The sequence below is a fragment of the Aotus nancymaae genome, unplaced genomic scaffold (genome assembly GCF_030222135.1).
Source record: "Aotus nancymaae isolate 86718 unplaced genomic scaffold, 86718_ANA_hifiasm-v0.15.2.pri h1tg000065l, whole genome shotgun sequence".
NCBI classification, from domain to species: Eukaryota; Metazoa; Chordata; class Mammalia; order Primates; family Aotidae; genus Aotus; species Aotus nancymaae.
Genome location: NW_026988480.1, coordinates 11995001 through 12009480, shown reverse-complemented (window position 1 = coordinate 12009480; position 14480 = coordinate 11995001). Strand labels below are relative to the sequence as shown.

The 14480-nt window shown below is 41.0% G+C and overlaps 1 protein-coding gene across 3 annotated transcripts in view; it reads right to left on the bottom strand.

The window, feature by feature from the left end:
• The window catches only part of GLI3 (GLI family zinc finger 3), a 272398-nt gene that overhangs the window by 232823 nt on the left and 25095 nt on the right, over nucleotides 1-14480 (bottom strand). The gene's annotated exons all lie outside the window — the stretch shown is intronic.

The window sequence follows — 14480 nt, the reverse complement described above, 5'->3', positions numbered from 1 at the left end:
AGATCCCATTGCAGAGCCAATCCTGGGAATGCTGAGCTCCCGGGATGTGGGAGGACGGCATAACTGCACTCACAGGCCAGGACAAGTTCTGTTTATCTCTCAAACATTGACTGCCTCATCTCAAGGTGGTTTAACAAGACCAGGAATGAAGACCTTCTAGGCAAATGGCTGTGACCTTCCTAAAGGTATCAAGACTGTAGAACTTCCCTTAAGGGATTAATGGAGTATCTGAAAGGTTTAAAACTCAGTACTTCCCTCTGGGGTGTAACTCTGAAATCTCCTTGAGATATACACACATATACCACACAGGCGGCACACACAGATTAACTCTCTTGCAGGGATAAATGTTAGATAGTGGCACTTTAAAAACAACCAGATGAAACACAGTGATGGTGTCAAATGCATAACTTAAAATTCTCAAACTCTAAGAAAAAGTTGTTTTCTTCTTTTTACTAAAAAGCAAAGACTTGGGACAATCTTACTGCCAACTAGAATGACAAAGCATTTTTCCCTCAAATTTACTATGATGATAGATAACAAATGGAATCTATAAAACAGTCAGTCAACAACCAGAAACAAAAAAAGAATACATTGAAAATACTAGGAACAGAGTTAAAAAAATGCCAGCTAGACATGCAAGAAGCAGCAGGGCTTGGAAAACGCACAAAGCTGGATCCAAATGTTAGATGTGGTTTTAGCTACTCACCGCAAAGTTGGGTTACTAACATTTCTAAAATTTCTGAAAATGATTTTCAGGCCTCTAGCCTGCTTGGGAGTAGATGAAAATTTTCCATTGTTGATCCACAGACATTAGTATGCAAGGTAAATAACAGGCATCAGGCAAGATATCTATTTCTAATAAGTTTACAGAAAGCACATTAAAAGCCCATTAGAACTCTGATTTACCACAATACACACAGGCAGAAAACCAGAGCACAGGCACACAAGCACGACTCCCGCTCCAGTTCCATGGTCTCACCAAGCAGGTTACAGCACCAGCCGGGACAGACAGCTCCACCTCAAATGTCCACTGGTTTTGTTTTGTTTTTGTGGGGAGCTTTTTTTTTTTTGAGACAGAGTTGTTTCACTCCCATTGCCCAGGCTGGAGTGCAATGACCCGATCTTGGCTCACTGCAACCTCCACCTCCCAGGTTCAAGTGATTCCCCTGCCTCAGCCTCCCAAGTAGCTAGGATTACAGGCATGCGCCACCACACAGGGCTAATTTTGTATTTTTAGTAGAGACGGGGTTTCTCCATGTTGGTCAGGCTGGTCTCAAACTCCCGACCTCAGGTGATCTGTCCGCCTCGGCCTCCCAAAGTGTTGGGATTACAGGCGTGAGCCACTGCGACCCAACTGCAGTAAGTGTTTATATGCAATGGTTGCCATGCAAAAGTAGAAGAAAGGTGAACAAAAGACTGTATATATGTGTGTGTATGTGTGTGTGCACACATGTGTGTCCTCTCCTTTCACCTTACCCTAGTAGCTGGACAATAGGTGAGCTCTTTGAGGGCAGGAACCATGTCCTGTCAGTTTTATCCTGTGATGATGGGCTGAGACCAAGGAGAAAATATTTAATAACGATAAATATAATAACCTATACCTAGCTGGGTGTGGTGGCTCACACCTGTAATCCCAGCACTTTGGGAGGCTGAGGCAGACAGATCACATAAGGTCAGGAGTTTGAGAAGAGCCCAGCCAACATGGTGAAACCCCGTCTCCGTTAAAAATACAAAACTGTGCTGGGCATGGTGGCGGATGCCTGTAATCCCAGCTAGTAGGGAGGCTGAGGCAGGAGAATCGCTTGAACCCAGGAGGTGGAGGTGTCAGTGAGTCAGGATTATGCCATCACACTCCAGCCTGCACAACAAGAGCAAAACTCCGTCTCAAAAAAAAAGAAAAAAAAGAAAAGAAAAATGACCAATACCTAGGGCAAAATCAAGTCACTTTCAGCAAAGAATGGCAGAAATAAGATTTGGCCACAGGTAGGAAAGAATATGTAGGAAATCGCCTTCCGTCATGAAGGTCACGGAGAGTGAAACCTGGTTTCCTAATTTAATCTATCCCATTAACAGGAGTAGTTTGTTCTGCAGCGTATCCACCATGCCAAGCAGCCCCCTGTGTCCTTTCCAAAGGGACCACATCTCCAGGCCCAGGTGGACAGAGAGTGAACACTCAAAGCCAACTCAGAAAGGAAAAAGGTAAAAGGAATGGAGGAAAGAGACTATGAACCCTTATTCTTCAAATATTTGTAAGTACTTGCGGAAGAAGAAATAGCACTAAGTCACGTAGATGCAGAAAGCCAGAGAATTTCCCACTCCCTCCCGTGCCCACTACTTTAAAGTGCTTTTGAAGGCAACCTGGCAAGGAAGGGTCAGACAGTGTCTAAGTGATAGGGAGGTGGATTTTTGCCCCACACAAGAGACAGTGATAAATTATATCATTTTAAAATAAAGCCAGCAAGAACAGTTTTCTTATGTCTGAACAAATGCTTCTCATTTTGGACAGGCTACTCTGGCAATTCCCGTTATGAGAGGAAGGTCAGGCTTCAAGTCATATCCTAGCTCCCTCAGGACTTCTGGAGCACTGTGGGCAAATCATGAGACAGGAGACTTTCCTTTAGTCGAAACTTTTCAGAAAAAAAAAAAATAGACGTTTTTATCTGGATTAGTTAAACACGAGCCTGTCCAAAGACACAGGAAAGACTAATATGCATGAAAACCATTTCTAGGAGAACAGAAGGCTGACTAGTGAACACACTCTAGGACTTGAACAATAAAATAATGTGCAATTTATCTTTAAATAATATTAAAGATGCAGTACAGTAGTCCCCCTTATCCTCCAGGGATACACTTTAGTGGATGCCTGAAACCACAGATAGTACCAAATCCTGTATACACTATGTTTTTTCCTATAAATACATATTTATAATAAAGTTTAGTCTATCGATTAGACACTGTAAGAGATAACAACAGTAACTAATAATAAAACAAAATAATTACAACAATACACTGTAGTAAGGTTATGAATGGGCTCGTTCTCTCTCTCTTTCTGAAAATATTTTCTGGTACTGCACTTATTTATTTTTGGACCATGAGTGACCATGGGTAACTGAAACCTCAGAAATAGAAACCCTGGATAAAAAGGGACTCCTGTAATAAATGTCCAAAACTGTGCTGGGCAATTGACAGAATCAGTCCATCAGGTAGAAACTGTTATTGCCACAGCTAAGGGACAGGTTAAGTACCTTATTCTAAGACCATAGACACAGAATAACCCTCACATACACAAAGACAGACACCCTAGCACAAATAAACCAGAAGTCACTTTGGGGCTGTGCTGTCATGCATCACTTAAGGATGGGGATACATTCTGAGAAACATGTCGCTAGGCAATTTTGTTGTGAGAACATTATAGAGTGGACTCACACAGACCTAGATGGTAGAGCCTGCTACATAGCTAGGCTGTATGGTGTAGCCTGTGGCTCCTAGATTACAAACCTGTACAGCATGTTACTATACTGAGCACTGCAACTGTAACACAATGGTATTTGTGTATCTAAACATAGTAAAATATAGGAAAAATTCAGTAAAAATATGGTATTGGCTGGGTGCGGTGGCTCATACCTGTAATCCCAGCACTTTGGGAGGCCAAGGCAGGCAGATCACGAGGTCAGGAGATTGAGACCATCCTGGCCAACATGGTGAAACCCCGTCTCTATTAAAAACACAAAAATTAGCTGGGTGTAGTGGTGTGTACCTGTAGTCCCAGCTACTCGGGAGGCTGAGGCAGGAGAATCGCTTGAACCCAGGAGGCAGAGGTTGCTGTGAGCTGAGAACGTACCTGTGCCACTGCACTCCAGCCTGGCGACAGAGCGAAACACCATCTCAAAAAAAAATATGGTATTATAATCTTATGGGACAACTGTCATATATGTAATCCAATGTTGATCCATCATCTTCATGTGGTTCATGAATACATTTTTAAAAAATCATTTAATATTTAAAACTGATAGTAAATCAGAATTATAATGGGATTCCAAAGATAAAGGCAATGGCCCATCTTTGGTCCGTGTTCTCTCCAAAAATCTGACCTCACCTGAAATGCATAGAATCTCTCCTCTCTCCCTCTCTCTCCCTCTCTCTTTCCCTCTCTCTCCCTCTCTCCCTCTCTCTCTCTCACACACACACACACACACATGCACACACACACAGACAGCAAATCAGTGTACTACACAGACTCGCCAAACATGCTTCCTGGTTTCTAAAACCATGTGAGGCAGCACCCGTTTCCACTAAAACTAGTGATTAATGTCAGAGCAGTAGTCAGTATCGACTGTATTCATTTTATGTCAATGATCAGTTAGCATCACTAAGAATGAAGGCAAGGCTATGGGTTTCATATCCACAAAAGCTATGTTCATAACTGCCATTTTGCACAAATAAATGAGTAAGCGCTGCCCTCACAAACGTGCACATCACCAGGCTGATGGGCTGAGAGAGCAGCCAGGTGAATGCATGTCTTCTGCCAGTATCCTCCAGGCCCCCAGGCTGCCACCCCTAACCTTGGGCAGCCTCCTGCTCTCTATGCTCTGTTAGAAGCTGCAGTGAATGGACAGGGGTCCCACTGATGTCATCATAAAACCACCACACCAACCTCAGGGGGCCCCGACATCACTGTAAGTCCCACTCTTATGCACTCAGCATCTTTTCCCATTCCTCACAAAGATAGTTCAAAACATTCACCATTCTTAAAACCACTTCTTCTATTCATATCAGCCTTAACAACCTCATGGTGAAAACTGGGGAAAAAAGGAGGTGACCACGGGAGGCATGGGCATTCCCACCCCAGTCCTGACGAACAGGCGCGAGGGGGCTCTGATTTCCTTCCCACCCTCCCCATTGTTTTATTTATTATTTATTTTAAATTTACAGAAAAAAATTGTATTTATTAAAACATGATGCCTGAAGTATACATACACACCCATTGTGGAACAGTTAACTCTGCCTAATTAGAATATGCATTACCTCACATAATTATCATCCTTGTGGTGAAAACATTTAACATACACTCTCGGCATTTTCCGAGAATATAACGTAGGGTCACTAACTACAGCCACCATGCTGTACAATAGATCTGTTGAACTTATTCCTCCTACCTAACTGTCATTTTGTATTCTTTGACCGACATCTCCCCAATCCCATCCCACAAGTACCCCATCCCCTGGTTACCTACCACCATTCTACTCTCTACTTCCACGAGCGCAACTTTAATTTTACCTCCCATATATGAGTGAGAACAGTTGGTACTTTTCTTTCTGTGCCTGGCTTATTTCGCTTGACATAATGTCCTCCAGTTCCATCCACATTATCAAAAATAACAGGATTTCCTTCTTTTTAATGGCTGCATAGTATTTCACTGTGTATATAACACATTTTCTTTCTCCATTTGCCCATGGACACAGGTTGATTCTGTATCTTGCCCACTGTGAATAAGGCTGCAATGAACATAGCACTGCAGGTATCTCTTTAAAATATTGATTTGAGGCCGGACATGGTGGCTCATGCCTGTAATCCCAGCACTTTGGGAGGCCGACGCAGGTGAATCACTTGAGACCAGGAGTTTGAGACCAGCCTGGCCAAAATGGCAAAATCATGTCTCTACTAAAAATACAAAAGTTAGCTGGACGGGGTGGTACATGCCTATAATCCTAACTACTTGGGATGCTGAGGCAAGAGAATCACTTGAACCCAGGAAGCAGAAGTTGCAATGAGCCAAGATTGTGCTCCTGCACTGCAGCCTGGGGTGAGACTCCATCTCAAAAAATATATCTATATTGATTTAACCTGACCTCCTTCTGTCTTCCACACTCCCCCCAGGTCTGCCACAGCCTCCTGATCACCTTCATTCTCCCCACTCCAAGCCATTTTTCCTACTGGGGCCAAAGGGTATTTTCAAAGCAGATGGTATCCCACCTGTCTGCTCTTCCCACTCACATGAAGGATGGAGCTCAAAGTCTTTAGCGTCACCTTCATGGGCCTCCACCAGTAGGACTCACATGCCTCTCCACTCACATTCTCTCCCTCCATCCTCCTATCCCCAAACCATGCCTGTCTAGCAAGCAACCTACACTGATTGGTACCATTTCCCCAAAGCACCAAGAATGCTTACTCTTTAAGTATTTGCTTCTACTGCTCCCTCAACCTCCAATGTGTTTCTCCTTTGTCTTATTCTCCAGCCCCCAGTTCCGACTCCTGTCTGTCCCTGACTTCACTACTGACATTTAAATAATTTAACTCCTAACCTCTTCTGTGAGACTTCCCTTCGTATTCTATAGATGTCATTTATATTGCACTTAGTAAGTGTACAGAAATTTGCTTGTTTACTTATCCAATTATAAATATCTTAACAGCGGGCCCCATATTTTTTAAATCTTCACAGTCAAATAAAACCTGGCACTTAGCATAGCCCCAATAATTGTTTGTTGACTATGGGAAGCACATCGGTTAAAATGATTCTTATACTTATAACTGCATGGAATTAGGTAGGAGCAAGAGTTCAGAAAATAAATGGTCCAGGGTTTTCTACATCTTATTTCCCTAAATTCTGTCCCCAACTTCTTCCTGAGCTTCATTCCATTTGAGTATGCTTAAGGAAAAAAGAAAAGTTCTTATTAGACAGAATTCCCCTGGACAGGGTCTAGACATGAAAAGTTCTATTGTATGCATGACTTCCCTGAGACAGTCCTTCAGGGAAGGAAGGAAGTTCAAATTTCTCTGTGGGTTGGCAAATTTTCTGTACTTATTGGCATGGCTATGGTGAATTTGTATTTCCTCAGACAAAAGGCCAAATGCTGCATGATTGAAACTTTGGAGAATAAACAAGAGTCATGTCTCTCAAGGACTTCCAAAAGCTTTCAGGAGCATGTTGCAGATGAGCTTTCAAGTGTATGAAGCTGAGGCTTAAGAAACTACTGGAATTACACCACAGATGGCAACACTTCTTATCTTCAAAGGGATGTACAGCCTGCTATGTGGCATTCTTAAAGGTGTTTGTGATTCTTTTTATAAGAATCTACCTCATACAATAAGCATCATAGCGACATTATCACGTACAGAACTGAGACCACATCCTTCACATACCTTCTCTTTGATTTGGCCACAACCAGCATCATCTAAAATCTGGCACCCCTAAGTCATTAGTTGACTAAAGCTACCCTGAAGTTAGGGTAACTTAAGGTCAAAGGTAAGAGCTCCAATATTCCTTTGGCATTTTCCACCACTATGAAGTAACTCCCAGCAACAATAAACAAATAACAAACAGCCTCAACCCACTCCTAATCCTTGACCCTGGCACTGAAAGATTTCAGGGAAAAAAGTCACCCAAATACAGACCCCACTCTCAAAGAACGGAGAGGGCAGCTGGTGTGACTTAATAAACATTCAGCCCAATGTAGAGAAGCTGGAAAATCGTACTTTTCCCGAGCCAACAGAAGAGATGTTTACATTAATCAAAGTACTCATCAATGTACCTGCAACTTTCAATTCAAGACAGATGAGACAAAAGTAAAACTAAATTGTTTCCAGAATATGTTAAAGTATAAAAGGTGAAAATACAGCAAACACCCGTTAGGTCTTGCCAACTATTATTTCCTACGTATTTTCTTATAAGCGACAGATATTTTTAAACACTTCTAAAGATGAATGCAAAATATGAATGCCAAAGCAAGTATGCATTTGTGTGGCTTTGATGTATGCCTGGGAAGAGAGTAACCTTCTGAGAATGTGACAGAAAAACAACTAAGACTGCTTCCCACAGCCAATATAATTACAATAAAGCCTGATAAGTTAGCTTAATTCCACGCCAGACAAAATTCTAAAGGGGTTGGGCACAGTGGCTCATGCCTGCCATCTCAGCACTTTGGGAGGCCAAGGCTGGTGGATAATCTGAGGTCAGGAGTTCGAGACCAGCCTGAACAATATAGTGAAACCCCATCTCTACTAAAAATAAAAAATTCGCTGGGTGTGGTGTTGTACGCCTCTAGTCCCAGCTACTCAGGAAGCTGACACAGGAGAATTGCTTGAACCCAGGAGGTGGAGGTTGCAGTGAGCCAAGATCGTGCCACTGCACCCTAGCCTGGGTGACAGAGTGAGAATCCATCTCCAAAAAAAAAACAACTCTAAAGGCTCTGAAGGAATACTTTTAATTGTGACATAATTTAGAGAATAACATAAGCAACATCTAGGCATCCACCACCCAGGTTTAACATGTTAATATTTTGTTATATCTGCTTAAAACCTCTTCTCTTGGCCGGGTATAGCGGCTCACACCTGTAATCCCAGCACTTTGGGAAGCTGAGGTGGGCTGATCACAAGGTCAAGAGATTGAGACCATCCTGGCCAACATGGTGAAACCCCGTCTCTACTAAAAATAGAAAAATTAGCTGGGCATGGCGGCGCACACCTGTAGTCCCAGCTACTTGGGAGGCTGAGGCAGGAGCATTGCTTGAACTTGAAAGGCAGAGGTTGCAATGAGCCAAGATTGCACCACTGCACTCCAGTCTGGGGGAAAGAGCAAGACTCCATCTCAAAAATAAAAATAAATAAACATTTTAAAAAACCCTCTTCTCTTTAAGGAAGTAAGACGATACAGATACAGCTGAAACTTCTCCATCTTGTTCCCTTTCACTCTCCCCAGAGGTAATCACTACTGCAGAACTGATTATATCCTGTATGTTTTTATACTTTTATTTCATACATATGAATTTATAAGTAACATAATTCTACAAAGGTGTAACTCAAGTTCAGCTAGAAGAAAATATCCAACAGAAGCCAAGAGCCATCTGAAAAGGAAGAATAATAAGAGATAATGAGACTATCAGATAAAACGTACTCCATGTATAACATCTGAAAGAGTATGGCACAACAAAAGCATAGACAGATTGATCATAGAATAAAATTTTACAGAAAAAGAACCTAAACTATCTATTAAGGCAATACCCAATACAGGTATTACTTCAAATCAGTGAAAGAAAAACTAGTAAACAATTATCTACTGCCAAAGAACTAAATTTTTTTTTAAAAGAGACTTCAACAGACACTTCACAGAAGAAGATATCTAAACAGCCAATAAATATCTTAAAAAGATACTTGAGTCCCTCAGCCATCAGAGACAAATTAAAACCACAACTGGATACCACTGCATAGCCCAAAGAAGGGCTACAATGAAAAATACTGAAAATATCAAGTGTTGGCAAAAACAAGAAACAAGTCTGTACAGCCTCTTGGGAAGAGTATTAGGCAGCATCTACTAAAGCTAATATATGCACACCCTAGGAGACAAAAATTCCACTCCTAGGTTTATGCCCAACAGAAATGTGTACTCAGATCCACCAAAAGACAGCTACCTGACAGCCAATTTTCCTGACAGCCAAACCCTGGAAGCCACCCAAATGCCCATCAGCGGTAGCGTGGATAAACAGAGCAAGTGTTTCTTTCTTGATCTGGGCTCTGTTAACATGGTGTGTTCATTTTGGGAAAATTCATCAAGCTGCTCACTTATGCTATGTGACTTTTTTTTCTGTGTATTGCATTTCAATTAAAAGGCTTAAAAAGCAAGGTAAGGTTTTTGCCTATCCTATCTTCCTTTAAAATATTTAACTTATGTTGATATGTGTTTCTGAAAATGAGCACTCACATAAACAGCTGATGGAACTATAAGTTGCTATGTTTCCTGGAGCTAATTGGATAAGATGTAGTCAAAGCACACAGATTTGTTTGGAAGGATTTTCATCACATCATTATTTACAATTGAAAAAAATGTGCATGTCCAATAATGGGGGATTGAGTAAATTCATAGCCATTAAAGCCAAGTTGGAGAAGAGTGGTTCATGCCACAGAAAGTGATCCTGGCATACGTTACCAAAACAGAGAGAAAGACTGAAAATATACCTAAGTGTTAACCTTTATTTTCCAAGTGGTGAGAGTCTAGGCCATGTTTGTGTTTTTCTTCTATGCATTTCTGAATTTCCCAATGAGCAAGTATTCATTTCATAAAAATAAAAACACAGCCAAGCACAGGGGCTCAAGCCTGTAATCACAGCGGCTCAAGCCTGTAATCACAGCACTTTGGGAGGCCAAGGTGGGTAGATCACATAAGGTCAGGAGTTGGAGACCAGCCTGGCCAACATGGCGAAATCTTGTCTCTACTAAAAAATACAAAAATTAGCCGGGCGTAGTGGTGCACACCTATAGTCCCAGATACTCAGGAGGTTGAGGCAGGAGAATCACTTGAACCTGGGAGGCAGAGTTTGCAGTGGGCTGAGATCATGCCACTGCACTTCAGGCTGGGCAACAGGCGGAGATGCTGTCTCAAAAAATAAATAGATAGATAAAAATAAAAATACAAACACATTTAAGAGAGAGGAGAGCAGAGAATAGTACGGATGGCTCTAAGGTCTCAGGCTGGAGTGAGTAGGCTACATAGACTTTGGTGAAGTTAGAGGCATCCTGCATTCCTAAGGCTCCTTTAGGCTCCATTTTTACTGGAACTCTTTCCAACATGCATTATTTTAATAATTTCCATAAAATAAACCATCTAATCTTTGTTAGATGCTGCAGCACCTTCTCCAAGTTTTCCTATGAAGGCTAGCGCCCTTGCTTCTGCTGTATCTGAACGCTGCTGCCTAACTTTTCAATAACAACACTCCCAGCTCCCGCCTGTAAATTCCATTCTGTAAGAATAAATTACAAATATGGGTTACTTGAGAGATTCAGTGTTTAGGGGACTGGTAATCAAAGTTTATTGTACTCTTGGTTTTGTTTCTTTTTTCCACTCCAAAAAGTTTAATGCAACTAAATTAGCATCAAAGAAATTTGCAAAAGCTCTAAGTGAAGCCATGATGAAATATAACTACATAAAACCAGATGCCAAACAGAAAACTATGCAAAGCACTCTATGAGGATATTCAAGAGGTTTGAAAGAGGGCCATGATCTGGGAGGAGTTAGTCACAAAAGAGTCCAAAGTGTTCCTTCTGGCTGCCACACACATCTTCTTCCAGGAAGATGAGTATAGGAAACCCGGTAGGTAATGGATGATACCAGGTCTAAATCAAGAAAACATATATTTCAGACCTCAAAGGATCAACTGTTGTTGTGGCAGCTAACTGTAATTATCAGCAATTCAGCCAACATTGGGCAAAAATTTCCCTGGATTTGTACCTGAAACTGTTATCTGCAGACTACCCTTCAAAATACCTGCAATTTTTTTTTTAAATAGAGACAGGGTCTTACTCTGCTGCCCAGGCTGGAGTGCAATGGCATGATCATATCTCACAGCAGCCTTGACCTTCTGGTTCAAGCAATCCTCCCACCTCAGCCTCCCAAGTAGCTGGGACTACAGGCACATGCCACCATGCCCAGCTAATTTTTTAATAATTTTTTTTGTAGAGACAGGGTCTTGCTGTGTTGCCAATGCTGGTCTCAAACACCTGGACTCAAACAATCCTCCTTCCTTGGCCTCCCAAAGTGCTGGGATTACAGGGTGAGCCACCATGCCTTGTCTCTGGAATAGTATCTGACTCAACAATGTGATGGCACATTTGGTGTAAACAAAATCTTCAGGCATTTAACCCAAGATGGACCCATGCGTGTGATGTACACAGTTTAATTGAAAAGGAATTCTGAATTGCCTGTTCTAAACTTAGATCATATTAACTCATTCCTGTCCAGCTCCCCTTATTTATGGGACATCTTTCCTTTCATTTTACATTCTGCAAAATTCCTGTGGAACTTGGAGTCCATGTCATAGAGACTTGAATATCAAGAACGTTGAGGAAGAGAGTTCTTTAAATCACATGACCCAAGTCCTTCATTTTCTTGGATAAAATGATGTGCAGACAGCATCTTTTGAATTCTAATATGCAATCAACTACAAAGTTATCTAGGTTACAACTACGTGATCACATGATGTTGTACTACATGAGAAAGACTCAGTTCCACATTTCCTAATCACTAAGAGGCTCTCTTATAGATCATCATTCCTCCAAAGAGAATTCTAATCATTCAACCAAAATTTTCCAAGAGAAAGATCTCCAAATACTCCCTGTAGAGCAGAGCTTCTGGCAAATGCTGGGTCATACATCTCTTTAAGAATCAGAAAAAAAAAAAAAAAATGGGCACAGGCCCATTTCCATTAAGTACTGTGTAAAATAATGCCAAAGGGTTCACCCATTCTCAGACACCTCTCCGTCAAGGTCAAGGGTTCTGGGACTGCTGGTGAAGACCCCTGCTGTCGAAGATGGTTCGCTTCCCTTAGATCTCATTGGGCTTCAAGTAGTTGCCAGTGTGGTCAATAGCATTTGTTTATGGAGGCAGGAGCTAGGCCTTCCTAGGGCTAGAAAACTGACATTATCTTAATGACAGAATTTCTATAAAAATTTTACTCTTTTTTTTTGTGTGTCTGTGAGACAGAGTTTCATTCTTGTTGCCCAGGCTGGAGTGCAATGGAGCGATCTCAGCTCACTGCAACCTCCACCTCCCAGGTTTAAGCGTTTCTCCTGCCTCGGCCTCCAGAGTAGCTGGGATTGCAGGCGTGCGCCCCCATGACAAGCTAATTTTTGTATTTTTAGTAGAGATGGAGTTTCACCATTTTGGCCAGGCTGGTCTCAAACTCCTGACCTCAGGTGATCCACCCGCCTTGACCTCCCAAAGTGCTGGGATTACAGGCATGAGCCACCGCATCTGGCCTCTTTTTTTAAAGCACATAAAATCCCTCACTTCTATTCAAAAATGAAAGTCCCCCCAAGTTAAAATAAGGTACAAAGTTACGCTAGCATTTATCTGTAAGATTTGTACTTGTGTTATTAGTACACCCAAGTATTATAAAGTTTCTATATTTGGTAGAGATTCATTTTCTCCCCACCATCCTACCCTCCCCCAAAGTAGTCTGAATACCACAGATCTAGCCTGGAATAGTGACTCAGCAGTATTATTTTGTAGCCTGGTCCCAACTAATATTATCACTTCTTTATTAAGAAACAGTTTTTCTCTTCTACACCTCACTCACAACTCCGAACTTTTTGAAAAAGTAGTAAACAAAAATAAAATATGCTTTTTAAAAATAAAATCTTTTTTTTTTTTCAAGAAGAAAAGGGGAGTGACAAGAGATTTGCAAATTGTCTTCTTATCCCTCTCTCTCCTTACAATCTGTTGTTGTTGAAGAGAATCAAGGCAGAGATACTTTGCAGATATCCAGATGAAGGCCTAATAATAGGTACATGCAGGACCATGTTTCCCCTTCAATCTAGAAAAACAATCACTACCTCGTCTAAACCAACACTTGTCATCACTGGCAAGAACAAGCAACAGTAGAAATGTTTCTGCTATAACACTGCACAAGTCTGTTTAATCCTTGGATTCCCCAATATTCAACCAATATGTATGCTGATATGTGCGTGTGAATATACATGTAGACAGACAACTGATAGATTTATAAGCATCTTTTTTTCCCCGAGTCATCCAATGTTTTGGGCCAAACTGATGGATAAAAATATTCTAATTTTGTGTGAAACCGATCAAAGAAAGTGCTTTGAATTTATGTGAAAAAGTTTCCCATTAAGATGGTAGCTATTTTTTCAAGCATGATTCATTTTAATTGCGGAAAAGAGCCGAAAGGCTTTGTCAGGGGGCACATGTTTTCTATAAATCAAAACGTAAATAAATGTGAGATTATTTCACTGGGCATACATATGGTTTTTGCTAAGTAAACTCTATTTATAAAACATTGTTAGCCTGCACAGGAACTGCTGTCAACGTTTATAGGAAAGGAACTTTTCTACTGCTCTGAAACTTGCCAGGATTTGAAAACAAGCCTAGAAACATTAGTATTTTAGGAAAGACTGGATTTAAACTTAATGTGAAATGGACCACTGTATGTTTTCTGATTCTTAAATGCTTGGAAGAAATCTTCAACTGAATATTAGCTTCATATTTTACCAGAAAACATTTACATTGATGGAAGTTCCATTATTTCAACCGTGCCATTGTTTTAATCTTTCTAGAAGTTCTCTTTTGGTTATAGGTAAGGCTCTTGGATTATTTTTCTTAGCATTGCCACTAAAAGAAAAAATATTCCATGAAAGGGGAGTCTTTGACGTTAATTAAAGCCTCATATTCATAATTGCCACACCATCTCCTCCCAAAGGTTCATTTGTACCATCTCTTCTCTTTATTATACTCACCCTTGACCATAAACACATTTATCTGTTCTGCTCAGAGCAGTCCTCAAAATGAATTTGCTGTGAAAGGAATTAGCCATAAGCAAGCATTAAGCAAGAGCCCTTGAAAACCAACAGCAAACCAACAACGTAATGGTAACCTTAAAAATCATTTACATTCTCCATTTTCCATTCAGCTTTTCTTTCTTGAGCTGCAGTGCCTTCCAAAACAGTTTTTTTTCCAATGCTTTGGCAATTAATCCCTA